The following is an 18,930-nucleotide window of genomic DNA, read 5'->3' as shown; positions in this document are numbered from 1 at the left end:
GTTGGCCCTGTGTGCCTCGGTCGTATGCAGTCCTGATTGTGGCGCTCACCTGCACGGCGCCAAACACGCATACGACCATCATTGGCACCAAGGCAGAAGCGACTCTCATCGCTGAAGACGACACGTCTCCATTCGTCCCTCCATTCACGCCTGTCGCGACACCACTGGAGGCGGGCTGCACGATGTTGGGGCGTGAGCGGAAGACGGCCTAACGGTGTGCAGGACCGTAGCCCAGCTTCATGGAGACGGTTGTGAATGGTCCTCGCCGCCCAGGAGCAACAGTGTCCCTAATTTGCTGGGAAGTGGCGGTGCGGTCCCCTACGGCACTGCGTAGGATCCTACGGTCTTGGCGTGCATCCGTGCGTCGCTGCGGTCCGGTCCCAGGTCGACGGGCACGTGCACCTTCCGCCGACCACTGGCGACAACATCGATGTACTGTGGAGACCTCACGCCCCACGTGTTGAGCAATTCGGCGGTACGTCCACCCGGCCTCCCGCATGCCCACTATACGCCCTCGCTCAAAGTCCGTCAACTGCACATACGGTTCACTTCCACGCTGTCGCGGCATGCTACCAGTGTTAAAGACTGCGATGGAGCTCCGTATGCCACGGCAAACTGGCTGACACTGACGGCGGCGGTGCACAAATGCTGCGCAGCTAGCGCCATTCGACGGCCAACACCGCGGTTCCTGGTGTGTCCGCTGTGCCGTGCGTGTGATCATTGCTTGTACAGCCCTCTCACAGTGTCCGGAGCAAGTATGGTGGGTCTGGCACACCGGTGTCAATGTGTTCTTTTTTCCATTTCCAGGAGTGTATATGCAGGGTGAGGAAGTGATGATTTTGTATGGTGCAGGATACGAATTATGTTTACTACAGTTACGTCGTGATATGACTTGATGATTCAGTCGTTTGTGGCAAGTAGCCTGGTTGGAGATCGGTTTCGCGATGAAAAATTCACATTTTCCTCAGCGTAGCAGAGCAGTGTAACTGAATAAGTGTCTTTGCCAACAGCTTCCATATTTCAATTTCTATAGACCACTTTTGCAGGCTTTAACTGACAGTGCAATATGAGTGCTATACGTTTTTTTTTTTTTCTTCGATCCACACAAAAATAGTTTACCGCTGAAATTCTCGTAATTTGTCCGTCTGTAGACAGCGGCGGCAATGCTCCCACACCAGCGGCAGCATTTTTGTGGACGTAGTCAGTAAGAACCAATCAAGATGCTCCGTTTACAGCAAGTTCCATGACGTCAGAGAATCACAAGACGTCCTCTGTGAAGGGCATAGGAGTCTCTACGGTTTGTTTAGTATAAGACAGGTTTCGTGATGTCAGAGAGTCACATAATCTTTGTTCGAGTGTTCAGAGATAAGTAAATGTAGAACAGCCTCCCCTTGTTCGGAAGGATGATGTACTCCCCTTCCCTACACACACAACTGCCATTGTGGTTTTGGAGCATAGAGCATCCACAGACAAGCAGTTGTAGGACATCGAAAATATGTCGAAAATTCTAGCCGTTTATTCCTCGTCTATGAGACAGTACTTCGACCTCTTTGACAATCCTTAAGATATCCGAACTGCTGCGCGTCTGTGATGTTTCTCACAATCTGCTGTGGCATTCGAAATATGTAATGTACTTTTAGATATGTAATTGTTCTGATTTTCCAGTCTGTGGTTAGACACAAGTGTATGTTACACATTCTAAAACTTCGAATAGCGATGAAAGTAAAAAATAAGTGCTTTAAGATCCCTGACACCATCAGCAAATATAAACTACACCCACTCAACGTTTCAGAAAAGCTATGAACGCCGCAATAGCTTCAGGACTCCTAAACTCGGTTATCTCTCACATTGCCTTCAAACAAGCAGCTGAAATTCGAAAAGTCGGGGTCGTGGGAAGAGGGGGGGGGGGGGGGCGGGGGCCGGAAAGTGAGGGGTGGCTGTAAGACAGTTTCGAGTGGTGGTATTGTGGACCAGGGCAGCCCGTCTTCAAACTTACAGGAGAACATACAAACGCGCGATCGGAAAAAGGGGGTGGGGGAGAGTGACAGAAAGTGGAGTCCGAGTATGTCAAAGAGGGAAGAACAATCTACGAACGTGATAACACCATCAAGGACACATTTCCCACCAAATTAAATAAAGAAATAGCTTACGTCCTTCTTCTCCTGCAACTCAGGACGGACGGACCGTTTCCCGCAATTTTCAGGAGTAGAGTGGTGGTGGGTGATGCGTCGGGAGAGGGGAGGTGCGAGTGGGGAGTCCAACAGGGCTCTCTGGTGAATATAGAGTGAACTACCTCTGTCGGTTCTTGCATGTCAAGGTGTACACACACATATACGAGTTAGGTTATGAGTGTCATAATATGAGTGTTGTGGTTTATGGGAAGGGCTGGTGGTGAAGGGGGAGGGGGATGTTAGGTTAGTGGAGGTAGCCCGGTTGTCCTGTTTACTGTTGCGCTACTGTCCTGATAATGTTCCAGTACTGGGCCTTGTGCATCACAAAAGACGGTAACATCAGTTATCCTGCGAATGGTTGCATTTTGCACATTTCCCTGCTGGGCGACCAAGGATGTTTCCACCGCACACTGTGTCGTTCCCTTCTCCGGCTCGTAGTGGTGGATCCATGTTTCGCAACCAGTAATGATTCTGTCTAGGACGCCGTCACATTCATCACCATAGCGTCCCAATTGTTTTTTTTTTTTTTAGATATCCAAGGCCATTTGTTTATGCAACAGTATTAGTTGTTTCGGGACCGTCTTGTACAGACTTTACGAAACCGAAGTCTGTTGTGGATTATTTCGTAGGCAGAACCATGATCAATTTGCAGACGGTATGCCACTTCATGAATAATCACTTTTCTGTCCGCCAGGACCATGTCACTTACATGCTTGGTAATGTCATCATTTGTGGCCGTGGATGGTCTTTCGTCTCCTTCCTCTTGCGTAACACTTGTGCGCCCAGTTTTGAGCTTTGCAATCATTTCGTCAACACTCCGTTGTGAAAAGATACTGTTCCTGTATTGTGCCAACAGTCTTCTACGGCCGATACACCTTCCGACCACATAAAGCGGATAACTGCTCGTTCTTCCTCCTTAGTGCAAACTTCTAATGTAGCACCCATGGTCTATCTGCAACAAAAAGAGACAAATAGAGAAATTAGGGCCAGCCGGTGTGGCCGTGCGGTTCTAGGCGCTTCAGTCTGGAACCGCGTGACCACTACGGTCGCAGGTTCGAATCCTGCCTCGGGCATGGATGTGTGTGATGTCCTTAGGGTTAGTTGGGTTTAAGTAGTTCTAAGTTCTAGGGGACTGATGACCACAGATGTTAAGTCCCATAGTGCTCAGAGCCATTTGAAACATTTGAGGAGAAATTAGGACCAAACTTTCATAGCATGGCCACAACAGCATAACAATGAAGTAAACGAGCAGAGGGATTAACATGAACAAAGTATGAAGAATCATGACAAGATTGCGGATAGTTCTTGACTTACCCTCGAATATCATTGTTTTACATGTATCTTAGGGGCTAGGACGTCTTTAAAATGACATATTCTTACTGACAGGCTAAAGCATGCAACTGGAAGCAAAAGCCGAGGTTTTGTCTTGTTGCACGACAATGCCCGTCCTCATACCGCTGCCCACACTGCTAAAACGCTCTGGAAACTCAAGTTTGAAGTGATGGCTGATCCTCCATATAGTCCTGATCTTGCCCCTGCCAACAACCACTTGTTTGGTCCACTCAAAGAAGCATTAAGGGGCCGTCGATTCATCTCGGGCCAGGAAGCGAAGAACGCCGTGAATGCGAGGCTCGGTACTCAGCTGAAAACGTCCTTTTCTGAGAACATCAGAAAGCTTTTGCAACGATGGATCACATCCGTCGAAAACGAATGGGACTATATTAAAAAACGATGTTAGCGTACGTATTGTATTTGTACTGCAATAAACAGTGTAGCTACATCGTAGATAATGTTCGACTTATTCCCGTAATTTTGCAGGTACGTTCCGCTCCTGAAAAATGTGTTGTGAATAGAGTTAATAGTAATTAAAATGTCATGCCGGATGCTCCAGGTCAGCTGCATGAATTTTTTGCGATGGTTGTCAAGAAGAGGAGGTTTCTAAATGGTCTGAAATTATGTTTAGATGTTTCTCAGAGTCGTTAACTGCTCTCCTGTAATACTGCACGAGCGTGTTCTGGATAATTTGCATGCCATGACTTACGCTACCTCAAATCGTGTGCAAGAGTTTCTATATTTAATATTTTGTTAGTGTGTGAAACATAGGATACTAACGCTTAATGAGTAGATTATGACAGCATTTCAATATTTTAAATTCGGTCAATAATCATCTGAAATACCAAGAATTAAGTTCTCATGGTCCCTGGATACCGTTAGGCAACCTAGAACTCGACTAGGTGACCGCGTTTCCTTAGTAACACAGATTTTTTTTTTTTTTTTTTTTTTTTTTTTTTTTTTTTTTTTTTTTTTTTTTTTTTTTTTTTTTGGACAGTTGAAGGCATCGACCGAATGTACCACACAAAGAGTATACAGAAGAGCTGAGATAGCCTAAACTATAAACTAAATTGGGTAGTGAACAATTAGGTTTCAATATCTCCGAAACTGAAAGCTTACATTTAGGGTGTATTACAAGTTCTGAGTTATAGCAGTGAGATATGGATTTCCGACGTCAAAAATGAAGAGTGATTGAAAAGGTGATGAGGAGATGCAAATTTAAAAGTACCAACTCAGACAGGAAATCAAATGTCTCGATCAGAGAAGAACTACAGTGGATCACACGATTCTCGCTGTATGAATCGAGTGGCGGTGGCCCAGACTTTTAGAATATGTCGCTAAATGGTGTTATAATGGCTGAATCACAAACGGTTGGTTAAAACGTGTACAAATAATATGCTTTAGCTACCTAGAAAACAACCCGTAAACAAGGGTTTCTTTAAAGAACGAACTCCCATGCACAAAACAGCTTCAAACGGCTGAGAACTTCACGAACGAGTTGATTTGTTAAATATTTAACGTTAAGCACATAAGCAGGAAAAAAAGTTTTAAAAGGTTTGAAAAATGCTCGGTGTCTATTGGAAGTCATTAACTGCTGTCATTATGAAATAATGGATGAATATAATCTGGGTAATTTGCGCTTTATTTTAAGGACAAGACAGTTTTTCTCGCATATCAATGCTTATGATCTCACATCTCCTGAACTGTGTTTCGTGGAATGATATACTCGTAGTTCTCAAGGTACGTACAGTGACGTATGTAGATAATGTGTGCAAAGTGCGTTGTAAATAGAGATGGTAGTAAATAAGTAATGAAGTAACACATCATGCTGACATTGAATTTTTACTGTGCGCCGTTTTAAACAGAAGCTACTACGTGATGGACTTGATAGCGTTCCGCGGCTGTCAGTTGCGGTCACACCGAGCGCAAGCTTCAACAATAAGGGCGCGCGACGGCCGCGCACTGTGGAGTCACCGCCAGACACCACACTTGCTAGGTGGTAGCTTAAATCGGCCGCGGACCATTTAGTACATGTCGGACCCGCGTGTCGCCACTGTGTGATCGCAGACCGAGCGCCACCACAAGGCAGGTCTCGAGATACGGACGAGCACTCGCCCCAGTTGTACGGACGACATTGCTAGCGACATTACGGACGAAGCCTTCCTCTCATTTGCCGAGAGACAGAATAGCCTTCTGCTAAGTCCATGGCTACGACCTAGCAAGGCGCCATTAACCGTATATGAAGATAGTCTTATTTGTATCAACAAGAAGAACGATGTATACAACAAAGAATAAAAGTTAAGTATTTGAGGAGCTGCATACTTTTCTTATTAGAATTCACTACTTATCCTGTTCCAGACTTGACGCCAGTCGGCGTGTGTGTACGCGTGCCTTTCGACTCCCTTCTTAGTGTGGCGTAGCTAGCTTGTTACGCCACAACACGCACTATGCAGCATCGTGGCGTTAGCAGGCAGTGCCGAGGTGTCTGTTCTTTCATAGGTGTCCGGAAGAACAGACACTACACGGAATTCACAGCTGTGATACATATTAAGGGGCTCCGGAACGCCCTATACTTGCAATGTTAAAATAACGCTTATAAATTACATCTTTCCTCACAAAGTATTTGAGGTAGGAAGTTGAACTTTTTACAGATTATTTATTGGAATATGGGCTACAACGTAACACAGGGATTTTACAAAATTTTAGTTCAGTTATTAAAGATGATTTTTTTAAAATTGTAATGAAAATTCACAACATTTTTTTGCAAGTTTTTATTTATATATTCAAAAATATACAGTTTTTTGGAAAAAGGCTATGTTAAATTATGCAGAAGGTACTGTGTAACATTTACTGAAAGTTTGAAACAAATATGTTTGGAAGATCCTTAGAAAACATGTAATTAGTATGAGAAAATAAAAGTTTTGGGAATCGAGCGACAAAGATTGGATTAACTTTTTAGTGCATTCCAGGTCCATAGGATGGATTATCTTCATCCTCTGCAAACTCCTCCTCCAGCTTCCTCTTGTTCCTCCTCCTGTTTACTCTCGCTTGTATTTCTAGACTCTTTACAGCCCTGTCTGCAGCCAGAAGGCGTTCCTTGTCTAAAGCAAGCATCGCTCGTACCATGTTAGAACCTATATTCATTCCCATATTTGTAAATACCTTGCACCTTACAATGTTGCCATCATTGAAAGTCGCAACAGCATCATACACACCAAAGTGAAGTGTTTCTATTCCAACAAATACAGTCTTGGGGATTCTCGACCATATAACACTATTTACACTTTCATTGGGGTTTTGAGTTTTTCCGTGAATACACTTTTTGAACAGTTCAGGTGCTGCTAAGTCTCTGAAAATAGGTTTTATCACCTCCATTATTGCATGAGGCAGACTAAAATGTACCTGATGAACACGGACGTTAATAATAACACCATTTGACAGCAGTTTAACAGCGCCACAGTGGGTCACGCCCATGTAGAACACATTTAAAAAAAAATTTAAAAATAGTTGTAGCCTTCAGAATTGAATAAATTATATATCTATTAAAAGGTAATAGTCTGCAGATTCAGAAGACGCAAAAAAGTAAAAGTTGAACTTTTCGTGATTTTGAGTCTGTGCCGGACAGGGATTCGAAACCTGGATGCCATGCTTAGAAGCAATTGCCGTACGCAACGATTATCGCAATCGCGCTGACCACCTCGGCACGCCTGCCAGCAGCCCCACACTCTCACCTAGCGCGTCCTATGCGCAGTATCCGCCCATGTCCTCCATCTCGCCGAGCTCGCTAGTTTGAGGTTCCCACAGGAGCTCGAACGTAACTTCCTATCCACATTGAAGGTGGTGGATGTGGTGTCGTTGTAAGACACCACTCAGAGGCTGGGCGTCAAAACTGTGAGTGCGAATGTCAGCATCTGGGGACCCGAGGGTGGCGCCAGTGTGGCTGTATACGCAAATCAGGCGCCGCACCTCCCCCCTTCCGGGGCGTCTACATGGTACCAGACCCATCTCCGCCGCTTGCTTAAGGGATGCCGACGACAGCGCTCGGGGCTAGTTCGCCAGCAGTTCCACAGCTCAGGTCCACGGGACAGCGGCTGCCGACGTAATAATTAGTTAGGTCTACGAGAAACAGAGCAGCTACAAAGATAGTTTACTGTTTGTGGTGTCACCGCCAGACACCACACTTGCTAGATGGTAGCCTTTAAATCAGCCGCGGTCCGTTAGTATACGTCGGACCCGCGTCTCGCCACTATCAGTGATTGCAGACCGAGCGCCGCCACACGGCAGGTCTAGTCCAGAGAGACTCCCTAGCACTGGCCCCAGTTGTACAGCCGACTTTGCTAGAGATGGTTCACTGACTGCATACGCTCTCATTTGCAGAGACGATACTTTAGCATAGCCTTCAGCTACGTCATTTCCTACGACCTAGCAAGGCGCAATATTCAGTTACTATTGATACTGATATTGTGAATCATGTACCTTCAAAAGCGACGTTCATCATTAATGGATTAAAGTTAAGTATCAAACTACTTACGTCAGATTTCTGAATTCTAATTCCTTGTCATGTTCCAGACATCACGTCAGTATAGTTCTTCCCTCCTCACGCCAGCCTGCGTGAGCTAAAACGCGTGCATTTCGGCCTCCTCTAGTAACATGGCGTTGGCTCTTCGGCCAACACAACACTGTTGAGTCGACAAGACTTTAATCAGAGATTGTAAATGCTTGTTTTGTTCTACATGACTGCTTCTCAAAAGGTAGCTAAACGCTTTTTTTGTTGTTCAGTTATAGCACTGTCTACTAATATTCTGTAGTGTGCCCGACTACCCCGGTGTTTCCCCTGCTTCCTAGTCTACGAATTACTATACTGGCTATCCGAGATACAACAGTGGAATCATTGCCCATCGAGGCGAATCAATTACGTGAATGAGTGGTTTTTGTGGGAATCTCGAAGTTGTGAGCACGGAGGACGTGGACTGGGAATACAGGTAGATGGTACAAGGTGAGAATGTTGGTCGACCTGGAGGGGCGGCAAGAGTGTCCATGCAATTGCGAGGAATACTGTATTAACGCAACTGCTTTGTAAATAGGATATCCCGGGGTCGTTCCCAGTCTAGTACACATTTTCACTCGTCGACGCACAAAGTCCCGATTCAGATTGTATCAATTTTCCTTCCCTTTCCTTTCTCCGCCTTTCACCTTCAATTTAGATAAGAACACTTCGTGCTCATCACTGAATAGATGACTGAGCGTGACCGGCTGGCAGAGAGCACGTGGAAGTAGTGTTCCTTGAATCTTAACCTGATTCACGTTTTGAACTTTTGTGCATGTTATAGTTTTGAAAGATATGGTAAAGAGGCGTTGGGCTTCTCCATTACCTGGTTATACATTTTAATACTTTAAGCGGCCCTTGGGCCTAATCATTATACAATACCTAAAATATTTGGGGAGGTGGTCACAGTGCCTATCTCCTGTACATGCGTTAAATGTGCCCAGTGGAGGGGATTAGTGTAGTTTTGGGTTATTGTTTTCATGAAAATAGTTCTTAAAAACAAAATCAACCAAACACTTAATGAACCAGCCCCCCACTCCACTATAACTCTATATTACAGAGCGTCTCAAATCTTTTGGGTCCGATTGAAACAGGTGACAGTAGGTTTACAACCGACTGTGTTGAGATACGAAAGGAGTGGTCGGGAATACATATTTATTGTGTTATAGGCGTGTAAAGTGTACACCACATAACTACAAGGTAGCTCCTAGTAATTGTTCAAAGCGACGACCGCCAGTCTCAATGCAGTTCTGCCATATTGTCGCAAAGATCCTGGGTGCTTGCAGTACAGTGGAACTGGCATCATGTCATAAACAGGACACACCACTGACTTCCAAACAGACATGTTGTACACAACTTAGCACAAAGCACATGTGTCATCTGCACGACCACATGAGCAACCTGTGTCGTATGCGCACCACAATCCCTGCTGACAAGTGTCCATTGCATCAGACTGTGGTGTATCCATAGTGAGGTGTGTGACCTTGTGCAATACACGATGAGTAGTAAAGATTGGAACGTTACTTATCACGAGAGTTGGCATTGTATCCATGCTTTGATCGCCTTAAGCCACTGTTTTAATAAAAAATAAAATTTAGTTAGTTTAACTGAAATATTTAAGTATTAATTATAGAAAAGCAATACAGGATAATCCTAAGAGTGTAAAAGAGTAAGAATACGCGAAATTAGAATTCGTTTGCTTGTATTAATTTATAAATAAAAGAGCCAATAGTGTCGCTCTCACTTCATTCAGATCATTGTGTTTGCTCATTTTGGTTCGATCAGTGAGTGTTCATTTTGGTTCTGTGCTAGCTGCTGTGAGCAATATGTATATTGATTTGTGAAAATATATGAGATCAAAAAGACTGACAAGCTTTAATTTCTGAAAAGTTACCTACCGATGTTACGAAGATGTAATAGGAGGAAAATCAAAGAATGGAAAACCCAGGATGGAATGTAACAGCATTATGAAGAGGATAGTTGCTACTCACCACATTGCAGAGACGTCTAATCAGAGACAGGCACAACAAAAAGACTGTCAGGAAGTGAGCTTTCAGCCAACAGGTCCACCAGAAATAGACAACATAAACATACACACTCGCACAAACCTAACTGACACTCACATGACCGCAATCTCTGGGTGCTGAAGCCAGATTGTGAGCAGCGGCGCGTGATGGGAGAAGCAACAGTGTGGTGAGGGTAAGGAGGGGACTGAGGTGGGGAGTGGGGAGAGAGAGGATAGCAGAGTTACTTCTCCCATCAAGCGCTGATGCTTGCAGTCTGGTCTCAGCAGCCAGATATTGTCGTCATGCATGTGTGAGCTGTGCTGGTGTTTTGTGTGTGTTAATGTCGTCTATTTCCAATGAAGGCACTGTTGGACGAAAGCTCATATTTTGTTGTGTATTTTTGCTATATGGTGATTATCAACTATCCTCTTCACAACATAGTAATATGATGAGTTTCAGTTTAAACTGCAGTTCAAGACTAGGTTAGTGAAAAATTAATTTAATTAACCTTGAATGGTTCATTCTGAAACTGTATTGAGAAAAGATAACTTTTAAACCGTTTCGTAGTGCAGCGTAGCGATAGTCTATTCTTCAATAATCGGCCAATGTTAGCTATCAGCCTAGCATCTCTGGTCGCTGTAGAAAGCATGGATTGAAATAATTTTATCTAGTAGTTTTAAAATAGAACCAAAGTAGTAATTTTTTAGAACATTTCTCTTGGAGAACAGCGGATTTTTAACTTTAAAATGATCGTAAACACTCACAGCTACAAAAAACGTTTTGAGGTTACCGGTTTTGGTCTATTATAGACCATCTTCAGATTCGATACTATGACAGTTAGGCGGTGGCGATGAACGGAGCAGGCGCTATACGACTTGACGATAGCTAACTGCTCACTGGATGCACAGAGAACGCTTTCCCAAGAGGCGTCATCATAAATGGGAGAAATTTATCTCCGTGGATACCGACTTATGAGATATGGGGTCGTTCACGCCCCAGAGGACCGGCCAAGGTTCCCGCCAGAGACATGTCCGAACACCAGACTTTAACGAGACAGTGTTGAGTCGTGTGGTCGACCTCCCAGCAATAAGTACCCGTCCACTTGCCTATGAACGCACATCTCGAAGGATACAGTGTAGAGAGTAGGTGGAACAGGTATTACACCCCTATCATATGGAAAGCATGCAAGCCATGTGCAAGCACTCGGACCAACGTATTTTCACGTCTGCATTCGCTTCTTTCAATAAATTATCCATCGTTATGCTGTAGTGCTCAAGTCGTATAGTTTTCATTCTTCACGGATGAGGTCTCATACTCTGTCGCTGAATACTGTTGTCCAACTTGGATGAACAGTGCTCACTGTAGCAAGATAGATGCGCAACTTAACCAGACAATGCGACTTATCACAGGCTGCATACGTAGCACTCAAACTGCATGGCTACCAGTTTTAAGTAACATCCAACCACCAGCTCCACGAAGATCAGATGCTCTCCTCAAGACCTGGAGAAACATTCAGAAGAACCACTAACTACCCGTAAACAGCTATGTATTAATAGCAGAACATCAGCGCCTGAAGTCAAGAAAACCACCTTGGTGAAGTGCACGACATCTTGAAGCCTCCGACTTTAACATCAACGAAGTATGGAGAAGTCAGTGGGAAGAATCGTCAGTGTTGAACGGTCATCTGGTTGAAAAGCTTTCCATGCGAGTCCCAGGTTTCACACTCCTCAGACGCCAGTGGAGAACCATCAACCGCATCCGAACAGGACAAGTGAACTGCAGATATCTAAAGCACAAATGGGGCTGGGCAACATCCCCAGATTGTGACTGTGGAGTTGCCATGCTAACAGTTAATCACATTTTTACAGAAGCTCTCCTGCGAACCTTGCAGAACTAGCACTCCTGAAAGAAAGGATATTACGGAGACATGGCTTAGCCACAGCCTGGGGGATGTTTCCAGAATGAGATTTTCACTCTGCAGCGGGAGAGCTTCTGTAAAGTTTGGAAGGTAGGAGACGAGGTACTGGCAGAAGTAAAGCTGTGAGTACCGGGTGTGAGTCGTGCTTCGTTAGCTCAGTTGGTAGAGCACTTGCCCGCGAAAGACAAAGGTCCCGAGTTCGAGTCTCGGTCGGGCACACAGTTTTAATCTGCCAGGAAGTTTCATATCAGCGCACACTCCGCTGCAGAGTGAAAATCTCATTCTGGAAACATCCCCCAGGCTGTGGCTAAGCCATGTATCCGCAATATCCTTTCTTTCAGGAGTTAATCACATTATTGGTGAATGCCCAAAAGGAGCCTTTGGGGATCAATAAGTGACATCCACCATGCATCACCTGAAGGGCTCAACTGGATCAACAGATTGGACTTAGAAATCTGATAATTTGTGTCACCTGTATATAATTTAACATAATTAACATTTGATTCTGTAAATGTATTTTGGTTGTCATTTCTTACACTGTATACTCTATAATTATGTATTTGATCCAAGCTCTGCATCATCACACGATAAAATAAATTGACCCATGATGGTGTTTTCAACAGCCGTAACAACTTGTCTAGAGGGAGGACAATCTCCACCTCACCCACATCCATGGCCATCAGCAACGATTCTCTGTCAACGTAACGCCGGCCATTGTGCAAGCTCATGTAACAGAACCTTATTTGCTGCCTCCCCTTCTGAATGCTCCACGTTACCTGGTGTTCCCACGAGACGTGCTGCTACAGCTCTTGGAGACTGTACCCCTTGTTCTCCACGAAAGGATAAGGTTTTAACACGACGGTGCACCAACCCACTTCAATGTTAATGTCTTGGAGCACCTGAACAATACGTATCCCCATCGTTGGACCGCAAGGGGAGGTCTTGTCCCATTGCCAGCGCGATCGCCGGATTTCGAACCTCTAGATTTTTTCCCCTGGGATTATGCCAAGAAGCGAATAAAGACCTACTTTCTAGAGTCCAAGCTGCCTGTCTCCTGGTACAACAGACACCCGGGATTGTTGAGAGAGTGCAGCAGAACTTTATGCGGTATTGCCATGAATACACTGAGGCTAGTGTCCGTCACTTTCAACAATTACTGTAAGCAACGTTGTTGTTATGCGGTGTACGCTGTGTATGTCCATAACACAATAAATATACATTTAAGACCTTTGGTTCCCGATCTCAATGTAATCGTTTTTGGACCCAGTACCACCTATTTCAGTTTGACCCAAAAGGTTACAGACACTCTGTATAAACGGCTATGACGTAGTATCGCCTGCAATATATGTCATATAATGATTTAATTTTGCAGGTACATTCAGAGGTGTTCATGGATACCGACTAAAAACTGTGTTCCGAATACAGCAGGTAGTAAAGAAATAAAAAATTAACACGTAATCTCTGTTGCTGAATTTTTGCTGCATGAACACCGAAAATGTAGGAATCGATAAACATTTTGTCTTCAGCGATAAAAAAACTTTGTACAGCTTTAAATTTATACGTAAAGTTTGTTGAAAGTATGCTCTCACTCTGAAATGCTGAATGAATAAAGTCCAGGGATATTCGTGCATGTTAGTTACGCTACCTCAAGACGAAAACACAGTTTCTAACCACAATATTAGTGTTATTGATTTAAAATTTGTAACATAAGATAGTATCTCTTAATGTGTAGACTATGACAGCATTTTAAATTTTTTTTAAATCGGGTAATAATTAAGTGAAATGTTTAAAATGAAATGTTTGTGGCCTCTGGAACGCTACCCGCTTCCACGATATAGTGGGCTAAAACAGCACATAAAATGCGCGTAAAATCCGATGTTATGCGAATCACACGTCCTGAGGAGATCAAAAGTGGTACAGACGATAGTAAAAAATTTGCTCTTACTGTTATCGTACAAAGAATTTTCTAAACCCTTTCATCATAGGGTGTTAAGTGTGAAAAGTCTCGTGTTCGTGCATTGTGTAGGCAACCTGCATCTCATACTGGGCTCCGGGTCGCAGGTTTCGGACCTCGGGCAAGTCGCTAAGTAATACAGATCGTAGAATGGGATGCCTAAGGGACTTTAAGTATGAATTTGTAGAGACGATCTTATAAAAAGTAAAAGGTGAAATATGGATCAGAAAGTGTGTCGTGCAATAGCCAATGCCAATTCCAGAATGTATCATTATTATACATAAAATGTTTCCGGCTAATAATTGAGCATCTTACCGTGTTATAATACTAGGAACGTTTCAACAGCTGTAGTACGTGCACTTTATCAAGATTAATTGTATATCGTTGGACGAGTACGTATGTATTCTGCACTGTACTTATTTTTATTGAGCCTCATGACAGCAATAAAACATTTCCAACATTTTCGATAGACACAAGGACCATGGTTCGAGTCCTGGAAAGAGTACTGCCAGTTTTAATTTCACAATAAATCCTGGGTGGGAGGGGGGGGGGGGGGGGGGGGGTATCTGGTGGAATGTAAGCACAGCCATGGAAAAGAAATTCCCTTCAAAATTCGAAATTACCGCAAAAATTCGAAATCCCGGCCAATAGTGGGAGTTTTAAACGTGTGAAAAATTCTCGCTACGTTTGGGTTTTACATGCAAAAAAACGCATTTATGTGCGAGGTTTTTGAAGCGCGCCTTTTCTATCCTTTAACCGTGTAGAAAATGGTTATAAGTTTTTTGAAGGTAGATAAATATATAAAGTCGAAACCGAACTTTTTTATCCGGTGATATTCATGTGTTGTCAAGATACAATGGTTTATAGTTGAGCTAAATGTAGCACGTAAAATTCGTTCTTACGTGAACTGAAAGCGAGGAAACGGTTGAAAGTGAATAAGATAAATAAAAAATAGACTCTTACGATGCACCTGAAAACTTGCTCTCAAGAATCTAGCTTCATTAAGGTCTTACATGCAGAATACACGTTTTTGTGAATGTTCGTTCCCACCCTCTTCTATGTTTCGAACTTGCCCGAACCGGTAGCAATTTTATAAGGAGGTAGAGAAATAGATGTAATTAGTATTCGTCTCATTTTGTGAAAGCTCTACCCGCTTCCACGATATAGTGGGCTAAAACAGCACATAAAATGCGCGTAAAATCCGATGTTATGCGAATCACACGTCCTGAGGAGATCAAAAGTGGTACAGACGATAATAAAAAATTTGCTCTTACTGTAATCGTACAAAGAATTTTCTAAACCCTTTCATCATAGGGTGTTAAGTGTGAAAAGTCTCGTGTTCCTTCAACAAAGTGTATTTCGGCTTTGCATTTCAAGTGCCGCATTTTGATATAATTTAAAAAACTATTATTACAGTTAATTATTATTTCGTTGCTTATACGTTAAATATTTTATCTACCAGTGGCTTAAAATCATCGAAAAAATTTTGGACGTACGAAACAATGCTTCTACCAAACCAGAATTATGTCCAGCCCTGCAAAAAAATAATAAAAAATATGAAAACCAGAAAACCTCCAGTGGTCCAAGGACCTTGATGTGGTGATGAGGTTTGTTTGCTCTGAAGGCACAAAAGGCTATACTGGACACATTCAAATATACCAGGCAAATAATCGCAGATGAGCCAGACTAACGATACCCAAGTCAAGCGACGTGGTTCGAAAGACACTAAAAAACTATCTGTACCGGGTCTGTCGTGGTCCGATTCAACCAAAACCTCCATCGGTTGCCAAGCAATGGCGGTCTGGTGCCAAAATTATGGCAGAGTAAAATTTGTGAATCAGAATGAAAAATTCTATCATAGCATAAAACGGCGAATATGCCCCGGGCAGAGTTAGAGATGTAAATGCATTGATCTACCTTTTAGGATTATCTGGTACCTTCAGAAACATTTACGAGGTTTGGAAATTAAATAGTGGCAACTATTTATTCACAACTGATACATAAGAGTTACATGTTTGCACCTGCTACTGTCCTTCAAAGTAGTCACCAGCGCTGTGTAGAACCCGCCGTCAGCGATGCGGAAGGCGTAGTATACTGGTAGCAGAGCCTATTCTGTTGATGGTGCGAATGGAGCGGTATACTGCCTGTCGAATCTCTGGAACAGTTCTGAAGCTAATGCCACGAAGTGGTTTCGTTCATCTTCGGAATCAAATCAAAGTCATAAAGACTTAAGTCCGGGGAATGTGGTGGATGGTACAGTACTTCCCAGTCCCATCGACCGAACAGAGCAGCCACAGCTTGCGCTGTATGCGTCTGCGCATTGTGGCGCAAAATGATGGGTGGGTTGCGCAGAAAGTGTCGACGCTTCTTTCACAAAGCTGGTCACAGGTGATGCTTCAGAAGCAAACTGTAATACAGTGGACTGATGTTCTGCCGTGGAGGAACTTAATGCGTTAGGATAACAACATCACAGTCGTACACAAGAATCACCTTAACTTTCACCATACTGGGGCTCTGACGCACTTTCGACTTTCGCTGCCACCCATAATGACGCCATTCGTTGGATTGGCGTTTCAGTTTTGGCTCGTAAGATTTGGTCCATCTCTCATCCAGTGTTACGACACGGCGTAAGAAAGCCTCTCCTTCGCGCTCATAGCGTTCCAAGTGTGTCTGAGCAGCGTCGTAACGCACCCATTTGTGCATTTCCTTCAAATCATGTGGAGCCCATCGTGTTGCAATATTTCGCATGCCCAGGCGTTCCTTCAGGAAGCGAAGCACAGTCATTTGCACTAATCCGGTTTCGTAGGCGAGCTCACGAATCGTATGGCGTCGATTACTGTACACTAACGCGGCTTCAGAGAAGCTAGGACACCTGCCCGATGCATGTCTGCCACAGCCAGCCGACTTTCGTTGAAGGCTTTTACCCAACCTCCCATTGTTCTGTACGGCGTTGCCGATTCCCCGCACACCTTTTGAAGACCTTGATGACACTGTCGTGCTGTACGACCTCTGGCGCATTCAATCTTGCTCCAACTCCGTTGTTCCTGTTTCGAAAACATAGTGACACCGTTACGTTAGAGTGCTCGCTCACAAGTGATTGTGTCTCCATAGATTGTGCGCACGCCGGTAACGTGGGACGGGCGAGACCATTTGCTCAGAGATAAAGTAGGTATGTCAACAACGTATGCTACCATTTACAATAGTAGATTCCATTCCATAGTGACTCCACCGCAGTGTTGCCACTATTTAAATTCAGACCTACCCAAATCAAAAAAATCTTCGCATTTCGCTCTTTTTCACGAGTTAATCCTAGTTCTCCAGCGCAGTGAGGTCTCTTAGCTGTAAGATGTGGCCACACCTACATCTTTAAATTTACAGGCTCAAATCCCTTGTCCTGTGGGAACTGCATGCATCCTAAACGTTAATGACACGATGTCATATTAGACGACATGACAAATGCCATGCTGGATGACATCATATACCATGTTCCTTTACTTGACCGAATGCAGTATATTACATGGCCTGGGTGCACTAAAGCTAATAATTTAAAAAATTCGTATACGTCAAGATGTTTTGATTTAAATGTCTTTGAAGATGCCAGCCACTTCCTTCTTTTACATCCCTCACTCTGTACATGACACATTCGTCTTTTTTGTTCTATGATAGTAGCATTTTTCTTTCTCTCTGACATTGGTTTTTCATCATGCAACTTACAAAATTAACAGTGGGGAGACGGGGGCTATATTCATGCCTATTTCCAACGACATCCTAAGTGATGACTGGCGAATTTAATTGGAAAAGTCACCTGAAACGTCAGTTACGCTCAATATTTTACTTACTAATTTCGTGATCACATTACCACAAGCGTTAGGAAGGCCTACAGCACAAAATGAATTATACTCAGAGTTAGAGAACGAAGGAATGACAGTAGAGGAAGAGAGAAACACAGCGCAACAGGTAGGGAGAGAGACACCCCCCCCCCCCCCCCCATACACACACAAAGAACCCCAAAGAGAGCAGTGGAATGCTCTAGCGCTAATGGGGCTGTGGTATCAGAAAGGGAAAGTGGCGCCAAGCGAGCGAGAACTATTTATGAGAATAACTGATGTGCACCGCGCTTGCTGACAAAATTAAAGGGATGAGTACACTAAAGTACGCAGCGTATTCCAAAGTAAACGACCTACAGTTTAGTAATAGAATTATCGGAGCTTGTTCTTAATAAAATAATTGTTTCACTTCTTTCGTCTCCAATGGTTGGAAATTCTTTTTAATAAGCGTACAACAGATCAACGCTTCAGTCAAGGAAGTCACCTAATTGCAACTCCATGCTGGATTTTCACATATCATGTCTTCAAATTGTTCTTTGTTTCTGTTTTTTATATCTCTCGATAACTCGCTTCCCTACATCAAACTAAGACAATAATATTTCTAAGTAGTTATGATCGATAACACAGGCCAACAATGGAAAAGCGTTTATGTTGAAAATACATTTTTCTTATGTCTTTTAGGGTGGGAAATCAAAATACGATACTTAAAAATCTGTATGGCCCACCATTTCTTCACATTTTACAGATAAATGTATCAAATTAAGAGATATTTTAAAGAATTCAACAGCTTTTGTTTATTTAAAATAATTCAAAAATGATGTGCAGTGAAAGTAGATAACATTAGTAGCACTGCTGAAAAGCATTTGCTGCCAAAAAAACGTCGATTCTATTTTTGTGTTAACAGATGGTGTTTTGTTTACTGTCAACCTAACCTCACTTTCCCGTTTCCCGTACATGTGCTCAGTACAATGTCTAATCGTAGTTGTAGAAACTCTGCTGACAGTTTTTGTTATATTTGCGGTGACTTTGTGATTAAAAAACACCAAAGAAACATCAAAGACTTTGTGAAAAAGGTTTATCTATCATACTTTTGATCTAAACTTAGTGATCAAGATAAATTTTTGGCGCCACATAAGGTATGTTATGTGTGTATTGAAGATCTGAAAAAATGGTCCA

Source organism: Schistocerca serialis, chromosome 2 (assembly GCF_023864345.2).
Source record: "Schistocerca serialis cubense isolate TAMUIC-IGC-003099 chromosome 2, iqSchSeri2.2, whole genome shotgun sequence".
Taxonomy (NCBI): Eukaryota; Metazoa; Arthropoda; class Insecta; order Orthoptera; family Acrididae; genus Schistocerca; species Schistocerca serialis.
This window is presented reverse-complemented; position numbering follows the sequence as displayed.